General features: G+C 38.2%; 1 protein-coding gene across 5 annotated transcripts in view; it reads left to right on the forward strand.

The window, feature by feature from the left end:
• Positions 1 to 23,698, forward strand: part of SMYD3 (SET and MYND domain containing 3) — a 669,850-nt gene that overhangs the window by 369,872 nt on the left and 276,280 nt on the right. The window contains exon 1 of one of the 5 annotated variants that reach the window (XM_044762766.2): positions 6,313 to 6,423. The exons of the other annotated variants lie outside the window; for them this stretch is intronic. The gene's annotated coding sequence lies outside the window, so the exon portion shown is untranslated. Of the gene's footprint in view, positions 1 to 6,312; positions 6,424 to 23,698 lie in introns of those variants that run through there. 5 annotated transcript variants of the gene reach the window in all.

Consider the following 23,698-nt stretch of genomic DNA (forward strand, 5'->3'; position numbering starts at 1 on the left):
ACAACCATTTTCCGCAAACTACCCACGCTTAGATTTGACTGTTTCCTTGGTGCCAACTCACTGAAGTTCTTATTGTTTAGAGATTACATGATGTAGTGGATATGTACATATATATTCCTTTTCTTCGTTAACTGGCTATTTGAACCTATGGCTCTGTGATATAAACAGTAATTCCTTTCTAGATTTATTCATTTGGGAGTTTTTTTGTTGTTGCTTTTTAAATACTATTGCGTTTCTGCTCTTGAGTTAAATACGCTTATAATTACCATAAGGGTTCCCAGGGCATCATCACAGGTGGGCTGGTGGGCTTTTGTAAAGGGTGTTTAGAAGAATGATTAGTTTGCCAAAGCATTAGCAATCTTGTGTATTATTTCCATCTGCTTTTTGTCTAAAGAGACAAGTGTTGGTATTTTATTTATTTAATAGTCTTTGTTTGAATTAGCTAATTTTCCCACTGTCCAAAATTACTCAGGGAAGACAGCATTTATGGCAAGGATTTACTCTCTCCATTTCTTGCTTGGGGTGCTGGGGGAAGGGAAGAGATCACGTTTGTAAACACCTGATACTCTTTTCTCTGATTAAATTATAAAAAGAATCTCTGTGAATTTGCTTGGTTCTGGTATAGGCCATATATTTAAAGAGCACTGGACAGTAGGATATGTTGGTTCTATTTTTGGGGTTGTTTTCTAAAAAAGAGAAAAATAGATATATTTACATTTCTAGAGTTTCTTCATTGAGGGTCTGTTATGTGCCCTGCTCTTGAATTACTTTCTCTTAAATCACTCCCACCAACCCCCTTGAGCTCTGTTATCCGTACTTTACTGTTGAGAACAATGTTTCAGAGAGCTTAAGAAATCTACAAAACTCCCTTAGCAGTTAGCATCAGGTTGTTTCAAACCCAGGTGGTCTGACATATATCAGAAGCTTCTGATACAAGCCTCTGTCCCCACAGCTCCAGATGGGCTGGAGGGCTTCCCCATGCTGATAAAGTTGATGAAAACAGAGGCTGAAAGACGTGACCTCGGTCGGAAGGGGTGATGGTTGTGTTGTGAAAACCCACGGGGGGGGGGGGGGGGGCATTTCAGTTCTTCCTTGGTAACCATGGAAATCGTAAATGAATTATGGCACCTCAGTATATTAGGATTTCTCATTTTGAGAAATTAATAGTCTTTTGTCTTCTCTCTGTCAATGTGATGTAGGGACATGTAACCACTGATTAACTGACTCGCTTGATAGGGTTGGCAGACATGGAACAATCAGTTTTACTCTCTTGCTTTTTAAAAATCATGATAATTTTTGCACTCTCATTATGAAATGGATGAATTCAGAAAAAACGTTTTGGGGAATATCTGTATTAAACCAAAGCATAAGCAATTTCACCTTCAGTAAATTTAATTCCTGGCTTCTACTTTAGACCACAGAAATCTTAAATGAGATATTGTGTTGCATGCTAATAAGCTCAGGGATTTTATCTGCTGCTGTTGTGGTCCTTTGAGGAGGATTCTCCCATTGCAAAGGATGCCTAAATATAATGAATGGCAAGAAGTAACAGGAGTATTTCTGAGTGCTTAAACCCATCTGAGGTTTATTAATTTTTCAGATATAGGTTAACATGGTTCCATGAATGGGCACAAGGCCTGGAGAGTAGGATTAGGAAGGTTTCCAGGGGCTCTGAACTCATGTCAAGCAAAACTGGCGAGCTAGGCAGCTAAGTCAACTGAATAGGGAAAAAGACTTTGAAAGTGCTTTATCTCACTGCATAATGTTTGTAAATTTTATTCAATTAAATTACAGCTGCAGGGCTCATGAGGCTGAAATTAAAGTTTTGTAAAGTTTTGATAAGGAGGCAGCCAAACAAGTTTGATTAGCAGTGGATGTTTTGGAAATGAGTTGGCAGTAATGCAAAAGTAGAAGGTTGGAATTTCAGGAGGCATGTTGGCATTTGCAGTGCCCGTTTGATTAACCACAGAAAGCCCATATTTTCCACCTGTCATTTCAGGCATTTCCCCTCTCTTTTGTGTCTTCTCCAAGCCAACCTCTAACATTGAAATAAGCATCTTTTGTAGCTGTCTTAGCAGCCCAGTGTTCTTAGAAAGCCTGTTTTATTAGGGGAAATCTTTGTCTTTCTACACCTTTACAACACGCTCTTTAAGTCTTTCTTTTCAAGCTGTGGGCATTTTAACAAGGCCTTTCTCCCTCTAAAGGTTGAGGTAGCAGATGCCCCTTTACTTGCAGATTAGGTCTGTCAGTCATGGCTGATGGGTCACAGATAGGGGACACAAAGCAGGTTTTCTCATAATATTAAACAGGCACAAGTCTTCAAAATAACATTTATCACTGTTAAGTTTTAGTTTATTTTGGTGAAAAGAAACATTGCCCTACACCTCAGCCAGAAAAATTCACACTACTAAACAGGATTTATTAGCCTACTTAAAAAGTCATATTGGAGGCTGTCTCTGGAGAGGGAAGGAGGACACGAGGATTCAGGAAGGCGGTAGAGGTGGCTTCAACTGTATCTAAAATATTTTATGTATGGGTAAAAAGGTCTCAGGCAAATATGGAAGGTAAATGTGAAGAAATTGATTGTGGTGGATGGGAGTTTGTTATATTATTCCCTTTGCTAGTGTTTTTCAAACTGTCTCTGGTGAAAGACCTTTCTTTTCTTTTCCTTTACGGTCTATCATGGACCTCTACGTGGTCCTCTTGAGCCAGCATTGGCCTGCAGCTCTTGCCCCATGTGCCACTTAGCACATAAGGTCAAAGAGACCCAAACCAGCCAGAACCTTTTTCAGTGAGACAAGCCCACTGATGGCACATTTGGATGTCTCAACCTTGCTATAAAAGTTTCTAAACACTTATTCCTTATTTTTGTTCTTATCCTCACAATGGACTTGTAACAGAATTCCTGGTTACTGGCATACTCTGAGTAGCCCTGCTCTAGTCTGCATGTGTCAGAAACAGTTCATAATTAAAGTGTTTAAATAGTTTTGGAAATATTTATGTTTTCAAAATATTTCACAGTAGCTCATTTGCCTATATTTGCCCCCAAAGTGGGTCATTTTTTTATTTCACAAATATGTCTTGATCTTGGAGCTGTGCTAGGTGTTCCTGAAAACGCAGCAAGGAATGAGGTATTGTTCCTGCCTTTGAGAGTTTATTGCGTAATGAAGATAAGCCTAATTCAACAAACATTTTTTGGGGGAGTACTTATTTTGCCTTGGGCTTTTTCTTAGGCAGTGAGTATTCAAATGTATAATTCACAGAATTTTCTTGCAAGGGGTTTGCATTTTATGGTGGAGGTAGATCCAGTATTTTAGGTGCCATACCAGGTGTATAAACTAAAAGCTATGGAAAATAGTCATGATTTGTAATTGGGCAGGTTGAAAGGTTTCATAGAGGGGAAGCTTGTTTGAATTGGGTCTTCTTGAAGAATGAGTAGGGATTTTTCAAATTGACAAAAGGATAGAGTCAGAGGAACAGCATGAGCAAAATTGGAGAGATGTAGCAGACCATAGCTTGATAAGAAGTGATCAGTGATTGGCAGATTGGTGTGATTCTAGAATGCACCAAGGAAAGTGAGGTTAAAAAGGTAGGATGGGGCAAGATGGTATAGGGCCTTGAATTTCAAGCTAAGAAGTTTGAGATTTCTCTGGTCACATGGGAAGATTTTGAGGCATGATCAGATTTGTAGTTAGGGCTCAAATAGAATACAGAGTGGATTATTATGGAGAGAGGCTAGAGGAGGGGAAACTAGTCAGGAGATTGTTAAAATAGTCTATGTGAGAGATGATAAGGACCTGGTTCTGGGAATTTAGAGGTGGGAATAAATCTAAGGACCATTTCTAAGGCAAAAGTGAAGGAGTGGAATGCAGGAAGAGAGGCTGAGAGTCAGGAGCTCATTAGCATGGATAAACTGAATCACAGAGGGACATGTTTTCCTGTGGCTGAAGATACAGATTTTTGCAGCAAAGAGGAGAGAAGATAGAAGTATCATTTTCAGTAGTGTATCATTTTCAGTAGCCTTGATATTCTCAAAATAATTGAAGTTATTTCAGGAATGTGAGAAGCAGTGTAAAATTTGAAATTGAGGACAATGTAAAAAATATAAATTTGCCTTGAGGAATGTAATAGGGCTTTCTTTATTATAGCAGCTAGGATCTTTGATTTATCATTTTCTGATTTAGATTTTCTGGTATAGATCTTTAACTCTCACTTTTGAATTCCACATTCATTAATTCTTCAATATTTATTGAAGGCTTACCATGTGAGAAGCATTGGGTTATGAGCTGGGGATATAAAACGTAAGACGTGAGTCCTGCCCTTAGGGAGCTCACAGGCTAAATATGGAGGACAGATATAGACACAGCAGTATGGTCTGGGTAGGTAGGCTCACAGAAGGGATGGCTAAGCTTGCTAATAAGAGTATGGGGCCATGGAAGCCATTGGAGATGAGTTTTGAGAATAGTTTTAAGAGGTGAATATATGTTAGGTGAAAAGAAGAAGGACCTTCCAAGAAGAGGGGAGTGTGGAGGTTAGAGGGAGAGGGAGGCTGGGGCCAGATTCTTGGAGACCCAGTATTACAGGTGAGAGTTTATGGTTAGGTGAGAAAGAACCTTTGAAAGGTTTACGGGGAGAAGTTAGCCAAACATATTTAAATTTAGATAGATTGTGCTTGCCACCCAGGTGAGAATGGGGTGTAAGTTCTACCCTGAAAGGGCAGAATCAGGGAGACCAGCCAGGAGACACCACTGTGGTTCAAGTGAGAAATGATTGGGAGTTGAACTAGATAAGCAATATCAGGAATAGACTAAGGAATTAATGTTAGAAATAGTTAGAAGGAAAATTGACAGGACATAGAGATTGATTCAGGTCAGAAAATGAGAAAGAGGGAAGGAGTGTGAGATGACACACATTCAAGCTTGAGCTGCTTAGATCGTGAGACCACCAGTACTAAGAGCCTGTAGCAACCATGTTGGGGAGAGAGATGATGAGTTAAGCTTTAGACACCAGATGAGGCACCTGGAAATGTCTAGCAGGTAGTTAAACATTTACGTGTAAAGGACTATGGAGAAGTTGAAGCCAAAGAGGACTTTCAGGAGTCATCAACATGTAGGAATAGCTAGTTTAAACTGATAGAGGAGTTTACACAGGCTGCGCTTGGAGAATTTCGGACAACTTCATCCTGTTTCATTCTTTGGTTAAAATTTACTAACAACCATAAAAGGTAGGAAATAAGGCTGATTTCAAGGAATTGACCTCAAAAGACAAAAGAAGCCAATTTAAATGTAGCTGGCTGGTGTTTCTCTTTTGCTTATCTTCTAGGAAAAGTGCAAAGATACTAAAGGAGAAAAATGAGGAATAATTTTCTTTCCTTGAAGTGTTTAGTTTAAGAAATTTTTAAAAACATGCAAACATGAAATAACTTGAGAACAAGAACTAAGCCATATATTAACAGAATTTACACAAAAGTTACCATTTTACATGTACAAGTAAAGAATTTTTATAAAATTTACATAGGCCATATTTTTTAAAATATGAAAAGATACTGTTATAAACTAAGCCTTTAAGTACTGCAATGAGTTAGGTTAAGGTAAAGATACTGCAAGTGACGTTTAATCCAGGAAATTCCCTGCTAGTTTGAAGGATGTGTGGATGAGGATTGGCAGAGATTAAGGAGCGTTCACTTTGTGCCAGGTGCTGTGCTGGGTAGAGATAAATACACAGAATCTGGTAATATTTTAAACAGTTTTTAAAGGATAATACCCTATCTTCACTAAACCACTGACACGAATGTGATCCTGTTATGTGTGTTCCTGTTTGCTGACTTTGCCCTTAACTGGAGGGCACAGAGTTACACTAGCATTGCAGTTATTTTTGTTTCACAGTCAAATACTGTATTTGGCTGTCACTGATTAGAAGTATAATTCTCAGCAGAATCAATTCTGGCATCTCAAGAAATAGTTGACAGAACTTCACATATTGTGAGCTGTTTAATCCATACAAAAAGTCAAAATATTACTGGTAACATATTCATTGAAATAACTTTAATGACTTATCTGATTTCTGGAAGAGACTGAAACTTAATTCCTTTGCTTCAGCATAGTGACCTATAGTGTAAGTTAAATGTAGTTTTTATTGTTCATGTCTTATTTCATTTTGTTTTTTATCCTCAGTGTTTTCCCCCATGATAATATCTGTAAGACTGCATGAAAAAAAAAAAAAGGTGCATAGAGATTAGAAATAGTCACAGGAGTCTTTATATAACATTGTAAGTAAAGGAGGTGTTGGATGTGTCGCCATTCTTCCTCTGGAGATTCATATTCACTTCTCAGAGGGCTGTTGTCTGGGGATACTCACAAATGCACGAAATGAAACTCCAAGGAAAGAGGATGCGTCAGAGCTGAGCTGTTCACAGCTCAGGAGGTGAGTGTCCTCTGTCTTGGGAGGGCAGGGACAACGTTGAATTTGAACCAGACCCCTGGATGTGCTTACTGGTCTCTTGAGCCAGGCTTGTGCAGTCCTCAGTGGCAGCAAGCAGTCTGGGAGGTGGGGAAGCAAAGGTTGCAGGCAGAACTGTGGAAACAGCCAGTGTTAGCATAGAACTGACAGGCGGTACCTGTCGGTGTGGTGCATGCCCTGCAGAAAAGTCTGCGGACATCTGAGCGACTCCTGAGTGGGGTGATCTAACTCCTCACAGTGGCAGGCAGCGGCAGCTCACAGTTGACACGTGCTTTCTGATCTCTTCAGTACCAACCTGGCTTTTTCATGTAAATGAATGCTCTCTTAATCAACATTTCTGCACTGTCTGTTGAGGGTCTACAAAAAGGTTATGCTAATCTAAATATTAGCCCCAGTTAAACAATTAGGAAGGGTGATGTGTTAGGTAAATGTAACCTAATGCATCCCAAAGATGAATAGAATTTTTTTTTATTTTAATTACCCACTCCAGTTTTCCTTTTCTACTGGCATGGAGAATTGCGAGCTGCTTATCTGTGCTGGACTGTCCATAAATACTTACTAGGCATTGTGCTTTAACGATTATTAATGATTTAATCAGAAGGGGCTGACTTTAGTTTTCTGATGAGGTAATGAACACTGGCATTTAACAAGTTAATTGGAATTGGAAAGAGCTATTAAAAGGCCATGAGAAGGTCTTTCATAAAACTCTTGAATATGCTTCAGTCTGAAGATCTTATTAAATTATGCTAAGGGTGTTTTTTCCTTTCACTTTAAATCATCCATTAGGATCTTCTAATCAACTTCTTGAATGTTGCTGCAGGTGAAATTATTATTAACATCATAATTGTTGGAATTTATATTTTTTCCCTCCAGTTGTCAATGAATCAGTGTTTAATAGACAGTAGTTTTTTTAGCCCCAGTGGGACCAAACCAGAATGAGTTTTAGATTTTCTTACCGTCTTTTTGAGTTTGAAACTATTATTTGGCTGTTGGTGACAGTTTTTAGTGCTCAGTTTTAGTAATTGCTCCATTGCCTCTTGAAGGCATGGTTCTATTTCTTTTGAGCAGACAGCTTTGCTGTAGTTACGTGTTGCTTGTAAATCAGTTTGTCGCCACAGAGAAGCAGATGGGTAGATGACATGGTGGATTTTGCTGTCCCTTTACTAATAACTTAGAGAAAGCTATTTATTTGACAGCCAGCCATGGGACAAAATAATTATTTATGTCAAAATAAATATCAAATGGACTATTATTCTGAGGAAATAAGTTGCCTATTAGGTCCACAGATATTAATTATAAGAACTACTTTCTTGTTGAAGTCTTAAGCACTTGTTTTGGACCTAGATTCACAATTTAAGGCTCCATTAACACTTTTTAAAGGCACTTTACCAAGCAATGAATGGTTAAGATGGATTTTCTTTCAAGTCAATAGAGAGCTTGAAAAATAATTTATCAGACATTTCAATAAGCATAGACTCTTGGCCACCTTGTTTAATTCAAGATTGTTGGCCAAATAAAGGTTTGACAGCAGTCTCCATAAGCGTTACAGCATGCGCACAGTTGGTTGGCTATGGCTTTTGTTTTCAATTTACCAGGCCCACAAAACCAAATAGATTAAATCTGTTAGCTGAAATTTGTTGTAGATCTCTAGTATTATTTAAAGATTGAGACTGGTTGGAAGAGGTTGGCTGAAATTCCACTTTTCTTTGCTCAGAGACAGCCTGAAAATAGTTTAGCAAAATGACATTTTAGTTATTTTTGGAACTTCTTTTCAATGTTTTAACATGTCTTTATGTATAAGGTTTATTTGTACGTGTTTATGTTTTAATCACAGGATTAAAATGTGTGTATGTACACAAACATATAGATAAACATACCTGTCTTTATATACTAATGTTTCTGAAAAGTTGAGTATACAATAAAATGTTTATAATTTAAAAACCATTTTAATAGGACAAGGGAACTTGATTGTCTAAAGAAATACAAAGTCCTATTCTAAGTGATGAACATAATTTTGTTTTTTAATGTAAAATTCAGAATAATATAGTCACCTGACATGAAAAATTTTCTAATATTTTGTTATCATCATATATTTATTTTTTGAATGAAATAAAACATTACAGGGCAATTTGAAAAGAGATTTTTTTTAAAAAAAGAAAAGAATAGTTCCTTATTTATTGGCTTTAAACATTTAAATGTGCAAACAGTGAGCTCTTTCTAAGTGCACAAGATATAAAATATTTTCTCCTAAAGTCTATGGTTGGTGCTTCTGGACCTTCACGAACTCTCTTAACACAGTAGGTTCTTGAATGTGCAGGATGCCTGGAAGAACTAAGTCATTCGTACAGGGCTTTTAACTGGGACTTTCTTAGGTTGACACTAACTGAATATTACTTATTTATAAATATTTATTGGCGTGCAAGAGGAAGATGAATGTGCAGGTCAGTAGTTTGAGTACTAATCTCATCCTCTTTCTTATTCTTTTTTTTTTTTAAGATTTTATTTTTTTCCCCCTTCTCCCCACAGTCCCCCAGGTACATAGTTATATATTGTCCGTTGTGGGTCCTTCCAGTTGCGGCACATGGGACGCTGCCCCAGCGTGGTCTGATGAGCAGTGCCACGCCCGCGCCCAGGATTCGAACCAAAGAAACACTGGGCTGCCTGCAGCGGAGCGCGCGAACCCAACCACTCGGCCACGGGGCCAGCCCCCTCTTTCTCATTCTTGATTTATACCTTTGCACTGAATTACAGTGTCTGTTTGAGTGCATGTGTAGATATAGTTTTCTCCCAATTTCTTATTATTTTTTGAGAGCATGTATTTGTATCTTATTCATATTTTTTATGGAAATAAAACATGAAAACAAGTCCAATGGTAATTTAGAAATAAGTAGAACAGGAAGAAAAAAGATTGTAACAAAAAAGAAACGCTACAACAGAACTATAAGGATGATGGAAAAGCAAGTAGGTAAATCTTAATCTGAAACTGGTGTCTATAAAATGTAATAGAAACTAATCTTCTGACTCTACATAATTTCAATCACAGAAGCATACTTGAAATAAATTCTTGAAGAAAACCAACTTGACTTAGGCTTGTCACTAAGGAAGTTCCACTCAGGTGCCTAACCAGGTGATCTAGGTCTCAGACACCAAATGTTTCTCCACATCATTTTCCTATGATAGGTCAGGAGGTGGATGGTCAAGTCTGGTTTGGAGGTAGGAATGTGTGACTGCTCAGGGAGTGGTACAATCTCCCAGTGGGAAGTACTGGTTGGGAACTGAGATGGATGAGGTTAGAGGTAGAGAGTTAGAACTACAGGTTGGAACAAAGGAACAAGGAGGTTTTGGACATGTCTGTTAGAGAACCTGTTGCTCTTCCAGCTAACTCTAGTCAGACCAGTATAGCTTGCATTTGCACATGGGCAACCACGAGGGTCCTTTATTTCGTGGAGAGAGCCATGGCCTGGGAAAAGTGGAGAGGCTCCCCTGGGGCCATGTGTGAGCTGGTTGGAACCATCTAGGCAGCCTGCTGCTTGTCATGTATGTCCTGCCTTTGCTGTCCCTTCAGAGGGTTGGGCTTACTCAGAGTGAGGTGTACAACAGGGAATCAACATGGTTTATAACCCCTCCCTACTTCTACTCAATACTTTGCACAAATTAGGAAACAATACATTTAAAGAGAATGGGTTGAAGTGAAATCTGTTCCTGGGGAAAAAGTATAAGGAGATCAGATGTTTCTTTGTTTGAAAAAGTATCTTTTTCATACGTTTTTTGTATTTCCCAAATATTTGAGAACTCAAGAAGCGAATACTTTGTAATGGAAGAACGTTTAACTGGCCCTGTGGGGCAACTTTAAATTGTATATTATGCCTAGTACTTGCAAAACTCCTTAGATTCCTGGATTATGTATGAGAAAATTAATTGAACACATGCAAATCAAAGACTTGGATAAAAAGTGTTCATGCACCAGCAGAGGGCCCGTCGTTTTCTTGCCTTTGATAAGATGGGCAGATCATTTGGCAGTTATTATAAGTGTCTCTTCTCATAAAGTGTACTTGTTGTCATATAACTGGAAGTAGAATTAAGATGATAAACACTTGCAAGAGCCATGAATCCTTTTGTTCAACAAAAACTGGTTCTGGTATCTTTTTCACATACGTTGTTTTGTTAGGCCGGTAGACTTGCTAATTCATTTGGAGACTGAGGCTCAGGATTGCAGTGTAGTCTAGTTGGGTCTTTGTGGTCCTGCTCCAGATTACTTGTTTTAATCAGAGTATCTAAAAAGCATCCCCATAAATACAGTGGACTGAGGTTCCCAGGTTTCTTATGTGGAGCAAAGATTATTGCTATTTAAAGGAGTTAGACCTCAGATCTTCATTCTTCCCACTGTCATGATTTTCTGAGTGCTGAGGCATTGTAGATCTTGTCTCTCTATTTATTCAATTAACTTCTTGCCAGCAAAGAGTCCTGGACAAGGAGGTAATAAGAGACTGTCTATGTAGAGCTTCTTCTGGGCCCTCAGCTGGCCCCTGGCAAGGGCGGTTAAGGATTTCGTGTTTCAAATTGCCCATTCTGCTTGCTTGGAGTTTGCTGATTGCTGAAAGCAGGCTCTAGACACTGGAGCTGATAGGCATAAGCATGAGTGCGTATATATACTCGGCAGCAAGCTATTCTATATTCTTTCTTAACATTTTTTCATGTTTGTTAAACAAAAGATACTCTGCTTTCTTCTCAATGGTAGAGAAGGTGGTTTTGATTTCCACAAGTTTTACTTCCTAGGTCCTCACAGAATTGCCTTTCCAATATTCATATGGAAAAATATATAACTTCCACTAAGTATTAGGGAAATACTACTATAATCATGGTGTGATGATAGGTGTCTCTGTATGAATAGCTTATTTAAAAGAAGTGTTAATGATGCTCCTGACATATGAAAATAATAATGGGATTGAAGTTGATGTTTTGGGTCATTTCCCCTTCAGAATTGGATCATCAGGGCTCCGCTCTTGGCTTGATTGATTCGACTGGTGATTTTGGTGTCATGAGCTGCCCTTCCCTTGTTTCCTGCTGGTGAATTTCTGCCAACGTGACAATCTTCAGCTCAGGCTACTAAGCTTTTCTTTAGTTTTCTCCAACTCTTTACGCATGTTTTGTCTTCCCAACCTATGTTCTCAGAGAACTTGTGGCTACCTTATCCTTTTATAATTATGTTTGCACATCTAACTCTGTTACCATATTGTACGATACTCTGTCTTAATCATCTCTGTACTTATAGTCCGCAGCAGAATATCTGGCATGTAGTATAAGTTCAATAAGTATATGTTAAATGAACTATTAAATCACTAAAGCCTAAGAAAGATTAAGAGATAGTAAATGACTGTGGGGTCCTTCCTCTTTCTCCTGGGTATTCTCACACCTATGTTTTTAATTCTTTTTCTTCCTGTTGAGTATAGACATGTAAAGTTGTATTTATAATAGCCACCAGGAAGCCCATGGTGTAGAAAGAGACAGGAAACAAATTACAATACTGTGCATCAATAATATGATGATGTGTGCAGGGGGCTTTGGAAGGCCAGCTGAGGTGCACTCAGTCCAGTCTGAGGGGCCAGGGAAGGCTGTTTGGAGGAGATGGTGCCCCAGTGGAAGAAGATCATTGGCTACAGTGTGGAGAAGCCATTAGTGGGAAGAGGGGTGGAGAGTCTAACAGACACACCAATATGGCTTCCTGCATATACCCAAGGCCTAAGAAGAGACAGGTCTAACCAAGGCAGGGAGGTGAATTTGGCAAGGAGGAGCCAGATTGGAGAATGAAAGAGAAATAGTCAGCCTACCTTGGTGCTGATTAGATGTGAAAAAGGGGAACTGTGATATGTGTTAGGTTTGTTGTGACACAAATTTCTGGTATTTCTGGAGAGATACTTAGACTTGAAGCAATGAAATGTGGCTTATGTGGTGTATGACTTTAAAGCCTTGAAGGACAGCTGGAAATAGCCCAGTAAGTTTTGTTTTGGAAAAGAAAAAATAATTACTCTGGACCTTTGTGTACTTGTGGCTGAAGGGTGATTCTTTGAACTCATACAATCGATCCTAGGGGCATATCCCAGGCAGTTGCCCCTGTGAGAGGGACTGGAGAAGGCCCCACAGAAAGAATACAGTTCTTTCTCCCACATGTCGTGTGAAACTCCATGTTGGAACCTCCTTCCTAACGGTCAGGTGGGTTTTGGTGTTTTGACATAGTCCTGCCCTTGTCCTGATAAGGGATGTATGTGGGACGGTAGAGCCCATACCACAGATATTTTAAGTAAACCAGAAATTTGTATAGATTGTCTGTTTCTTCTTTTTTAAAAAAATTGAGGGGCCAATAAATGAGATTTATGTACATTTTTAAATGTATCCAAATAAGCATAGGATTCTTTGATAACATTTTAGAATTTTATCCTCAGGCTAGTGTAATATCTGTTAGAGTTTTAAAAATAAGCTAGAAAATCATTGCTTGAAGATACTGTTTTCTAGTATTAGTAACCTCAAATTTTTAATGTACAGGGTTGTTTTCCAAGAAGTAGAAATTTGTTTATTCATGGTCCTCCAGTGGTTTCTTCCTACCTGATAGGTCTTAGGTATTTTTAAGCAGCAGTTTAGGTTCACGCTGTGCCATATAAGAACTTTGAAGCTATTTCAGCATTTTCTCTTTAGGAAAGAATTAAACATTTAAAATGACCCCAACCCTGAAAAAGTAAGATTAACCTCACATTTGTGCATTTTAATTAATCACATTTTATCATAAGTAAAGTATATGGCCTTTAAATTGACTTTTTAATGCTTGAAGTAAGATTTGAATGGATAACATGCATGATTAGGACAGAATTTTTTATAACATAGATGAGTTAAAGCTGTATATGCTTTGAAAGAAAAAAAATTTTTAATGATTAGAGGAAGTGTCCAGATTTTTCTGTTTCTGTGATTATTACCAGCTTTTCTGGTGATGAACAGTGATAACTTAGTTAAAACACCTCTTTTCTCCCCTGTTTTGTTTTCCATACCCAATAGAAAGGTTACAGGTATTATGAAGATTTATGTTTTTGTGGTCTTTTTCTTAAAGATTGACACCTGAGCTAACAACTGTTGCCAATCTTCTTTTTTTTTCCTTTCTGCTTTTTCTCCCCAAATCTCCTGAGTACGTAGTTGTACATTTTCAGTTGTGGGTCCTTCCAACTGTGGCACGTGGGATGCTGCCTCAGCATGGCCTGATGAGCGGTGCCATCAGGATCCAAACCAGTGAAACCCCGGGCCGCTGTAGCACAGTGCGCGAACTTAACTACTTGGCCCCAGGCCCGGCCCCCGAAGATTAATGTTTATATAAATATCCTTTGAGATTAAAGACAAAAGAAGCATTTGAAGCACAAAATTAAAATTACTGACGCAGGGTTAGCACCAAGCTAATTGCTTGTGTCTGTTGGCGCTGTATTTAACGCAGCGAGCACATCCTTTTCTAAGGACTGTTAGGATTTCTGATGAAGCTACAGTTATGCACAGAACTTTGTCTCAACCCCTGAAGTATGTATTTAAAAAGAGTTGCCTGTCAGTGTGCAATGGAAATGCCAAAGCAGAAACCAAGAGCATATTCTCCTTGACCATTGGAGAAAACAACCGCAGGCAAATTTAAAGCATATTTTCCCAGTGTGAGCCCAGAACTGATTGCAGTCCTTGGCTGACATCAGGGTTTTGTTCAGAAAGAGCACACCATTCTCTGTTTCCCCAGTGTCCATTTAAGGAGCAACTTTTAGCTGTCACTGAGGGGCTGGAAGAGAAGAACTCTTGTATGTGATTATATTAACTTTTTTTTCTAGAACTGCTTTTTCTCCCTTTTAGGACACATTGAGTGCTCATGCAAAAGCTTATATGTTGTCAGTTTGGCCGTTTGTATACATCTTTGTAGGGTTTTTCTACATTTTTTTACTATACTATTTTATCAGTCTGCGATTTAAACCTGGATTTGAAACGATTTCACCTTTTCTTTGATGGGAAAGTAATTCCTTATCCAATGATAGTAGATTGAAAAATAGATTCTCTGAGGACAGCTTCTCTAGGACCGAGGGAGAAAAAGAGCAGGAAAAAAAAACTGACTAGATTTTTCGAGTCTTAGCCAGTGAGAACTGGAAAGAAATTTTCTCCCTACCCACATTTCCCCCACTCTCCCCTATGCAAACACCCCAAACACCCCCTACCCCTACACAAGTGCTAATTGCAGAAATAGGCCTTAAATAACAGCATCATGGAAGCTGAGCAATTTGGAGGATGAGGCAGTGTTGTAATGGTGTGTGGCTGGCGTTTGGAGTGAGATTAGGTGATAAAGGTCTACCATTGTGTCTACGCATCTCCTTATTCCTCATGCCACTATAAGATGGAGGGGCAGTTTTCTGCCAGAGGCTTTGGTGGAATAGTCAGAAACCTGTTTTCATGGGCATACAAAAGCTACATAAAGTGAAAATCACCATCAGGTGAAATGAAAGTATTTTGGGAAGCCCATAGCTTCAACGAGCTTCTGTGAAAGTTTTATGAAGGTTGGTGTTCCTTTCTGGAGGTCTTAAAGGAAGAGTTTAAGTGATTTGGGACAGTTTAAGTGAGTCTGGCTAGAAATATGGATGAGTTGGATATACATCCTTTGTGTTTTTTTTTTAAAGATTTTATTTTTCCTTTTTCTCCCCAAAGCCCCCCGGTACACAGCTGTGTATTTTTAGTTGTGGATCCTTCCAGCTGTGGCATGTGGTACGCCACCTCAGCATGGCTTGATGAGCGGTGCCATGTCTGAGCCCTGGATCCGAACCAGCAAAACCCTGGGCTGCCGAAGCAGAACGTGCAAACTTAACCACTCTGCCATGGGGCCGGCCCCTACATCCTTTCTAAAATTATAATTCTCTGGATCAAAAATTTATAATTAAAATAGATATTAGGAAATTTAGTATCATAAGATATTATTTATGAACATGGAGAATGTAACTGACTCCTGATGGCTAAGGTTTTAGTTATAGGAGAAAGAATGTGCTAGGGAAATGTAATCTTTATGCACTGAAATTTCAGATAAGGTCAAGTAATTACCCACGCAATAGTCAAAGGATTCAAAACCTCTCAAACTGACAATGTGGTTAAAACCCCTCTGGATATAGCATGTATATGAGTATGTATGCACACACAGACATATATATATATATATTCATAAAATAAATAAGCGCATGACATCTTCCTATAGAAATTATAAGCTTTTCTGAAATTATTAGAATGGGACACAATGTAGGAAGTGTATTATGGCCTATACAAAGCTAGTTTTTCAAAACATATTGGGATGTTGTGCTGAAAACAAAACTGGGCAATTATCAATCTTCTCAGACTTACCTCTTGGGTAAAATAAAATTTTAATTAGACTACTTTGTGGAATTTCTTTCACTCCCCTCAACTTTTAAGCCAGAAGGAACAGGAAATTGAGAACTCTTGAAGAGCATGCACTCACATGTGTGTGTGTATGTATCATTATGTGCTTTTACATGGGTTACATTCTGTGCAGTTCTGGGCTTTGGCAGATGTGTATTTGCTGCAGACAATTTGCATGGCTCCTCCCTCACATAGGGCACAATCAGCGCTGGAGGTTTCAGAAATTAAATCAACTCGTGTCAAAGGGATCCATAGAGGAACAAGGGCATGGTGTTTATTGTTCTAAACCAGTGGTGGTTCTAACTTTTTTCCCCCAATAAAAGCTAACTTAGAAAGTCAGTGTACAAAACAGATTAGAAATGATACTTTATTTTCTAAATTTAAATTTAAACACTTATTTTCTGTAAATCTAGTCAGGATTGGGAAACTGTTTTGACTACCGTTGCGGGGTACTGAGGAATGGGCTTTAAATCTTCATGTGGAATTCAGAGTGGACCTTATTGCTACTTTATCTCACCTTGTAATCACTGCAATGTTGGAACCCTATTTTGCCAAATTGAGGGATTTTTTAATGTGTTAAAAATGAAAATTAAGATACAAAAACACGTGTAGTCATGTCATATTTGTAGGTAGAGTTGCTATCCCGGTAGGTAAAGGTATTTTGTATAGAACACATTGCTTGCTTAGAGAAAAGTGTCATGGATGCCACAGAAAACAATTACCTAAACGTTTTTCCCCTGCAACTTGTATAAGAGCTCTTACTCCTGAGATTTTTTTTCTTGCCATTGCTTTCCCATTGTTTCAAAAGGAGAAAAGCAACTATTGAAGTTCAAAGGAGAAACCAGGAAATCTCTCATTTATTTGCTCATTCAACAAATGTTCATTGACTAACGAGTATATGCCAGATGTGCTAGAACCCAGGGATATGGGCATGATTAAGAAAGACAACGTTCCTGACTTCATGGAGTTCAGAGTCTAGTGTTGGGAGAATGATATTGGACAAGTAATAAAAGATAGCAAGAGGCGCTTATTCCCTTATAACAAGAGTGACAGAATGGATCTAGAAATAGCCACATGGATTTATAGATTTGGTTGCAAGAAGGGCACTTCTGGCCAAAAGCCCTTTTTGCTCTGATATACAGGAAGAGAGTTCATCTGCTAGGAATTGCAAGGTAAATGGGGAATTTGGATTTGAAGAGAGTCAGGAAGACCTGCAGTAGTCACTAGAGAATGAGGAGGCTAAATGGCAAGACAAAGTTTAGGGCTGGTTGAGAGTGGTGTCTGTGAGTGTATGGTGGTGTGAGATTCTCAGTTATGTGGTTTTCCTCTCACTTCACTCAACAGCCTGGACAGAGGCAGGGAGGAGACAGATATTCTGAGACGTGCTTACTCTTCAGTCATATGCTGGTACCAATATCGAGGATCTCTCTGTTTGCAGTTATGATGTTTATTCTGGCAAATATGCAGAGGATTTAGTCCTTTGTTTAAAAATTTGTCATAAATTTTCTAGAGCTTATATGATCAAGTAAGTTGGCAAAAATGATTAAAATTGACATTGTGTGCAGGATAGAAAGCACTAAATGTTAAGAAAAATCTCTCTAAGGAATTTTGGCTAATGATCCCATCTTTGTGAGCTGGGGATAATGGTATTTGCCTGTCTGAGAAATAAGTTGTAAAAGTAACTAATTTAAAATGAGGTTAGGGGCTGGCCCCGTGGCCAAGTGGTTAAGTTCACGCACTCCGCTTCGGCAGCCCAGGGTTTCACCAGTTCAAATCCTGGGCGCAGATATGGCACCACTCGTCAGGCCATGCTGAGGCAGCATCCCACATGCCACAACTAGAAGGACCCACAACTAAAAATACACAACTATGTACCAGGGGGCTTAGAGAGAAAAAGGAAAAATAAAAAAAAAAGATCTTTAAAAAAAATGAGGTTAAATGAAAGAAGACATTTAAAAGTTGGTTAATAAGGGCACATGCTCAGTAAATTTTTCCTTCTTCTCTTACTTTGTTTTTCTTGATCTCTCTTTCCCTCTCATATGTTATGAAGACATATGAGGTATTTTATATAAAGTATATTAAAGTTGTGCTAGTCTGTGCTAAGCAAGTATTCCTAAGAGAGAGCTGGAAAATGTTCAATTTTTCTTTTCGACTATGAGAATCTACAGGAAATATTTTGCCACTGAGGATCCTATGCATGCCCTAACCCTATTAACCTTTAGTTTTGATTCCACATTATTTATTAGTTTTGTCTGAGTGCACCCAGAACCTCAATTCCCAGGGGTGCTGATCCCAGGCTCAGAGGCCAAAGCTGGCAAGCAGCTCTGGTAGGCTTCACTTGGGGTCCTGACCAGAAAATACTTGTCACAGCTTGTCAGAACTTGTCATTATTGCCTAAGCCAGTTTAAACTAATGCAAAGTTCAGCTCTAGAGGTTGGTCTATCAAGAGGAATTTTAAGTTGTGTTTAGTTGTTCTTATAGGTTGAAATCTACTTAAAATCAATGATAATGCCTTGTAGTCTTTGTCTATGAGGTTCGTATTCATATTTATTCCAGTAAAATTAGACCTTGTGTCAACACATAGCTTAATATACTTGCCATAACAGAATATGATTAAAAGTTGATGAAACTGAGTTGGTTTTGGATGTATTTGGGTTCTCTGTGTGTTGCTCCAAACATGAAAGTACTGAATTACCTTTGCCCTTAATACACATCCGTACAAACTGCCTCATGTTTATAGGCGATAGCAGTAAAGAAGAGAGTAAAGAGAAGTCAGCAAATGATGCTGTTGGCACTGCTGTTGTCGTACTCTTTGGCCATATGAAGGAAGAAGAGAAAAACAGCCCCAGTGCCTCTGTGGAAGAAAACTACGTCTGCTTTGAAGAGCTTTTATAAACTTTCTTGATAGTTCTGCTGTATTTCGGTTATGCTATAGTTCAGTCTGTTATTATCCAGCTCATCACAAGATTTCCAACTCTGAGGTTATTTTGATTCCCAGAGCTGGAGTTTTTAAGGTATTTCATTCATTTTGTTTGTCTTTGTCATATTGTCATCAAAAGCACTAAAGTATTTTACTGCCTTACTCGCTGTACTTTTTTGTAAATGTACAGTCCTCTCATGTCACTATTTTTGCCATTCGACTTTGTTTACATGGCTTTCAGATGTATGTGCATAGTGACAAACTTCATGATGTCTTCAAGGGGTGTGTCTGTTGCAAACTGACCTAAGCAAATTTCTTTGTTACCAATTATTTGGGAATATATCTGTAGCTTCCAATAGTTAGTGAACTGTTCAGACAACGGTCACACAACCTGTTGTGTAAACTTATTGAAGCCTTTAGCTCTTTGTCCTTTTAGGTACTGTAATAAGCACCTTATAAGGAACCATTTGCTTGAAGCAGATGCAACAGTATTTTAGCTTCAGGAGTCAGCTAACTTACAAAAATCCATACAGGTTCCATCACACTATTAAATGTAGGGAGCCTTTAAGAACAGTATGCTATTGTAGAGTGTCCATGTAATTTATTGCCCAAACCAGGATACTTTTGAGAACAGAACCGGGAGCTATGAATAATTATGCTGGGATAAGTGGTGTAAACTAGAGCTGTACTGGGCAAATTGGAGCCTATGGTTATCCTAGCATTGAGCATGCTAGCTCTCATACCCTGTTCATGCAAAAGAAAGATACCTGTATACTGTTTTTATCCATCTACATATATTAAACACCCATTGTTTCACCAAGGAAAAATCATTTCTATCATCTATTATGCAAATTAACAAACCCTTTAACAACGATACCTTTTTGTAGCTTGTTCTGGCTTTGTGGCATGTGATTTGAGCATGTCAGATAATAACTAACCACTCCTGGAATAATTCCTCATTAGGGTACTTGAGATGTTAACTAACGTCATTAGGATGTGAATTGATACTCACGGAAACACATAAATCACACTGTAATACTTCTGTGTTGAAGTACTTAAAAGTTACTACCAACAATATAACAGTGCCTTTGCTGGAGGTAATGTGGTTTTTAAAGAGAACATGCAGCATTGTTTAGTATGTAGGGTTTTAAAGCTGCTTTAGGCGGAAAGCACAGGTAGATGCAGCATTTAGCAACTATTTGTACTCTCTTTTCTTTTATGTATTCTTCTGGGTACTCTAATCATAAACTATTAATGTGCATCTTTAGGGATAAAATAGTGTGCTCTAAAGAATACAGATAGTCACTGATAATTTGTAATTATTTATTAGATTTTTTAAGTAAATAATTCAACAGTAGCACTATAGGATCAATAATCAGCCTGCTGAAGAATGAATGACAATCGATTTACATTCTTTTGTTGCCACTGATAGAGCAATGACAATTTACGTTTCTTATATTCCATAGACATCTAAGAAGAAAATATATCAAAATTTTAAGGTATCAAACTATATTTAAAAAAAATAAAAATAAGATTCTCATACAAAGTGAGCACATCATAAATTCATTTACCTAATGAGTGTGGAAATCAACAAGGTGGTAAACAAAATTCGCCCCAAATTCCAGAGATTAAGTATATATAGATACTTCAAGAATGCTGGAATAAAGTTTTAAGATTAGTAAATTTGTTATCTTATAGGACAATAAAACTGTAATCTTTGGGGTTATTTTTCCACCACAGGAAAATCACGTGCATCTCTATGGACAAAAATCTTCAAGTTAAGTTTCTTAATAGTCAATAAATAGTAAGTCAAACAAAGGTACATTATTCCTAAACTATTTAATATTCCTTGGGCAGGCCTGGTAGACAGTGATCCAGTCTGACATTGAAAGCACATGAAGTTATCCTTTTGGCTTAATTCCAAGTTTTTCATATTTTCCAACAAAGGTTTCTGTTTTGTTTGGCTTTGGTTTATATTGAATTATATGATTCTTAAGCAGATACCAAATTGTGACCTTTGTATGTGTTTCGTGTGGTTTTTTTTGTTTGATTATTTGTTTGGATCAAGGCGTGGACTCAGGACCCAGTAAGGGAGGGGCTCATAGTTTTGACTTCTCTGAAATGTGAACAAGACCAGCTGTGCTGTTGGTTTGGAGCTTTTCTTCTGTGTGAAGGGAACTCTTCTAAAATCCAGGAGCTCCATTTGGCCCTTAGGCTATCTTGAGAGAAGTACTCTATTTTAAATTTTTTCTATCCAAGGGAAAGATGTATTCAGTTCTGAGCTGGCACACTAGTAATTAAAAGATAGAAGCTAGGAAAAAAAGAAAACCTATGTTTAACTGTCCTTATTGCTTGTAAGAAAGGTTATCTTTTGTAGCTCATATGCAGATACCCACAACGTGAAAAAAAAGGCCTGCTTAAATGCGGAAAAGTCCTCAAGATCTTAGGTTTTAGATTTTGACTTAGGGTTTTGGATTTTGACTTGAGTTTTTAAGGGTAACCACGCTTGTCTTAGGTGGAAACCAACTGACTCTATTTTGATGGCATTTCTCCTTCATCAAAGCTAAGGTCACAGGGTTAAATGTCTCACATTTCCTTTCGGTGGATTTCATTGTTTTGTAGTTTGTACTTATCAAACAAATTGGTCACTTATTTGCATTGGTGATGGACTTCTTTTAGAGTGGTTTTGTTTCTGATTGACACACACTAATTATCGTTTTGAAAATATACATGCAATCCACAAATGGGCTGATTACTGTCTAAGCTTTGGTCCTTTCATCCGTTCAGCAGTGAATATTGACCACCTGTTATTTGTCCAGCATTATTCTAGATATTGGGGGTATAACAGTGAACAGCACAGAAAGAAAAAAAAATTCCTACCCTTATAGAGTTCACATTCCAGTCAGAGAGGTAGACTACAAACAATAAATATTGTGTGTTATGTAATGAAAGAGTACACTGAACTTGCACACTAAGGTCAAGGTATCTTAAGAGTTTCCCCCTTTGTGTGGTAAGAGGAAAAGAGTCCTTGATCTTTCTAATAGATCTTTTTCCTTCTGGATCTCCCAGCTTTCTTAAAGCACTTTTCCTCCACAGGTAAAGTTCCCCCAGGGCATTGACCTAAGAGTTGATGACAAAAGTAAAAGAGAAATTTAGGGATCGTTGTAATTGAGTTTTCATGTGCAGCACTAATATTCCAAATTGCCCCAAAGAGTCTTCAGTTAAGACCCCCGCCCCTTACAAATTGTATGTTTTCTTACTTAATCTTCCCTCTCCTCATTCTACCTTTCCCATTCTTTTGTAATCATTTGGGCATTAAACTGCTCTAAAGTGAGTCACTAGACATCACATTCTATGACTGAGAAAAGTCATTTAAAATTAATAATAACATTTATAATTTTGTATGAAATGCTTATTAGATTCTGTTTTTTTCTTTTTTGGGGGGGAAGATTAGTCTCGAGCTAACATCCACTACCAATTCTCTTCTTTTTGCTGAGGAAGACTGGCCCTGAGCTAACATCTGTGCCCATCTTCCTCTGCTTTCTATGTGGGACGCCTACCACAGCATGGCTTGCCAAGCGGTGCCATGTCCGCACCCAGGATCCGAACCAGTGAACCCCGGGCCACTGAAGTGGAATGTGTGCACTTAACTGCTGCCCCACCAGGCTGGCCCCTAGATTCTGTTTTTTTCTGAGACAGAGCTCATCTCCTTGCTCTATTGCTAACATCCCCTAGTTGGTTTTCAGTTGTGAGTTTTTGTTTGTTTTTTGACTGGAGACCAGAATTTGCAATAAAGTTATACACTGAGCCTCATCAATGTCCACTCAGCTTATGTTTATTGAGTACTTCACATGTGCCTGGGACTCTTCTAGTGCCCAGAGGGATCGTGAGGACATGCAAGGCACAGTTTTTGTCTTTCATGAGTCTAAAACTATTTAGAAACTTATATAAGTAGTTTTGCTTACTGACCCTTATGAAACAATTAGAGAAAAATAACAAAGAATACAGAGGAATCTACTTGGGAAATTGGGATAGGAAATAAATTAGGTTTTAAATTTATTACATAATGTGAAAAAAAAATACAGTCAAAATTCCCTTGAAAATTCCTTAAATTATCCATAAAGTACAAACAGTATTTTACTTCTTTGCCAGAAGCTAGAAAAATCCTTAAATTCATTCAGACATTCTTTCAACATGAATGGCCTGTTTCAGACTTGATCACCCCCATCATCTCTTTAATGTAAGTGTTGTAGGATTCCTAGCCGAGCTCATAAATCTGTCAGTGTATATGATGTTATGAGTCTCCTCCATGTCATCTAGTTCCAAAATGTGTGATGTACTCTGACACACCTAAGAAGACAGAAACCATTATTGGCAAGAATGATGAGAGAAGGTTTCATGGAAGGCTTTGTTTGTTTGTTGTCTGTCTTCTTCCACTGGAACATAACCTGCAAGAGCACAAGAGATTCTTTTGTTCATTGGTCTATCTCTGGTACCTAGAACTATGGTACATACTAGGTGCTTAGTAAATAATTATTGAATGACTGAGTGAAGGAAACCTGAAAGTCATCATTGACTCTTTTCTCTCCCTTATCTCCACATCCAGTCAGTCAATACCTTGTGCCAGTGCTGCCTGACGCAATTATTTATTCTTTTTGAATCTTTGCACTTCTCTCCATCCCTACTGTCAACACCTTAGTTCAAGTCACTGTTTTGAGTCACTGAATTAGCCTCCTGACTGATTTCTGTGTTTCCAATCTTGTCTTCCTTCCTTCCACCAAGGATCCTTCACAGCAAGTGGATTGAAAAGCTGCCCTTCTTTAAACCCTTTGATGATCCCATTGGCTTCTGCAGGCCATCTCCTTAGCTTGGCGTAAATATAAAACCCTTCATGAT

Source organism: Equus asinus, chromosome 30 (genome assembly GCF_041296235.1).
Source record: "Equus asinus isolate D_3611 breed Donkey chromosome 30, EquAss-T2T_v2, whole genome shotgun sequence".
Taxonomy (NCBI): domain Eukaryota; kingdom Metazoa; phylum Chordata; class Mammalia; order Perissodactyla; family Equidae; genus Equus; species Equus asinus.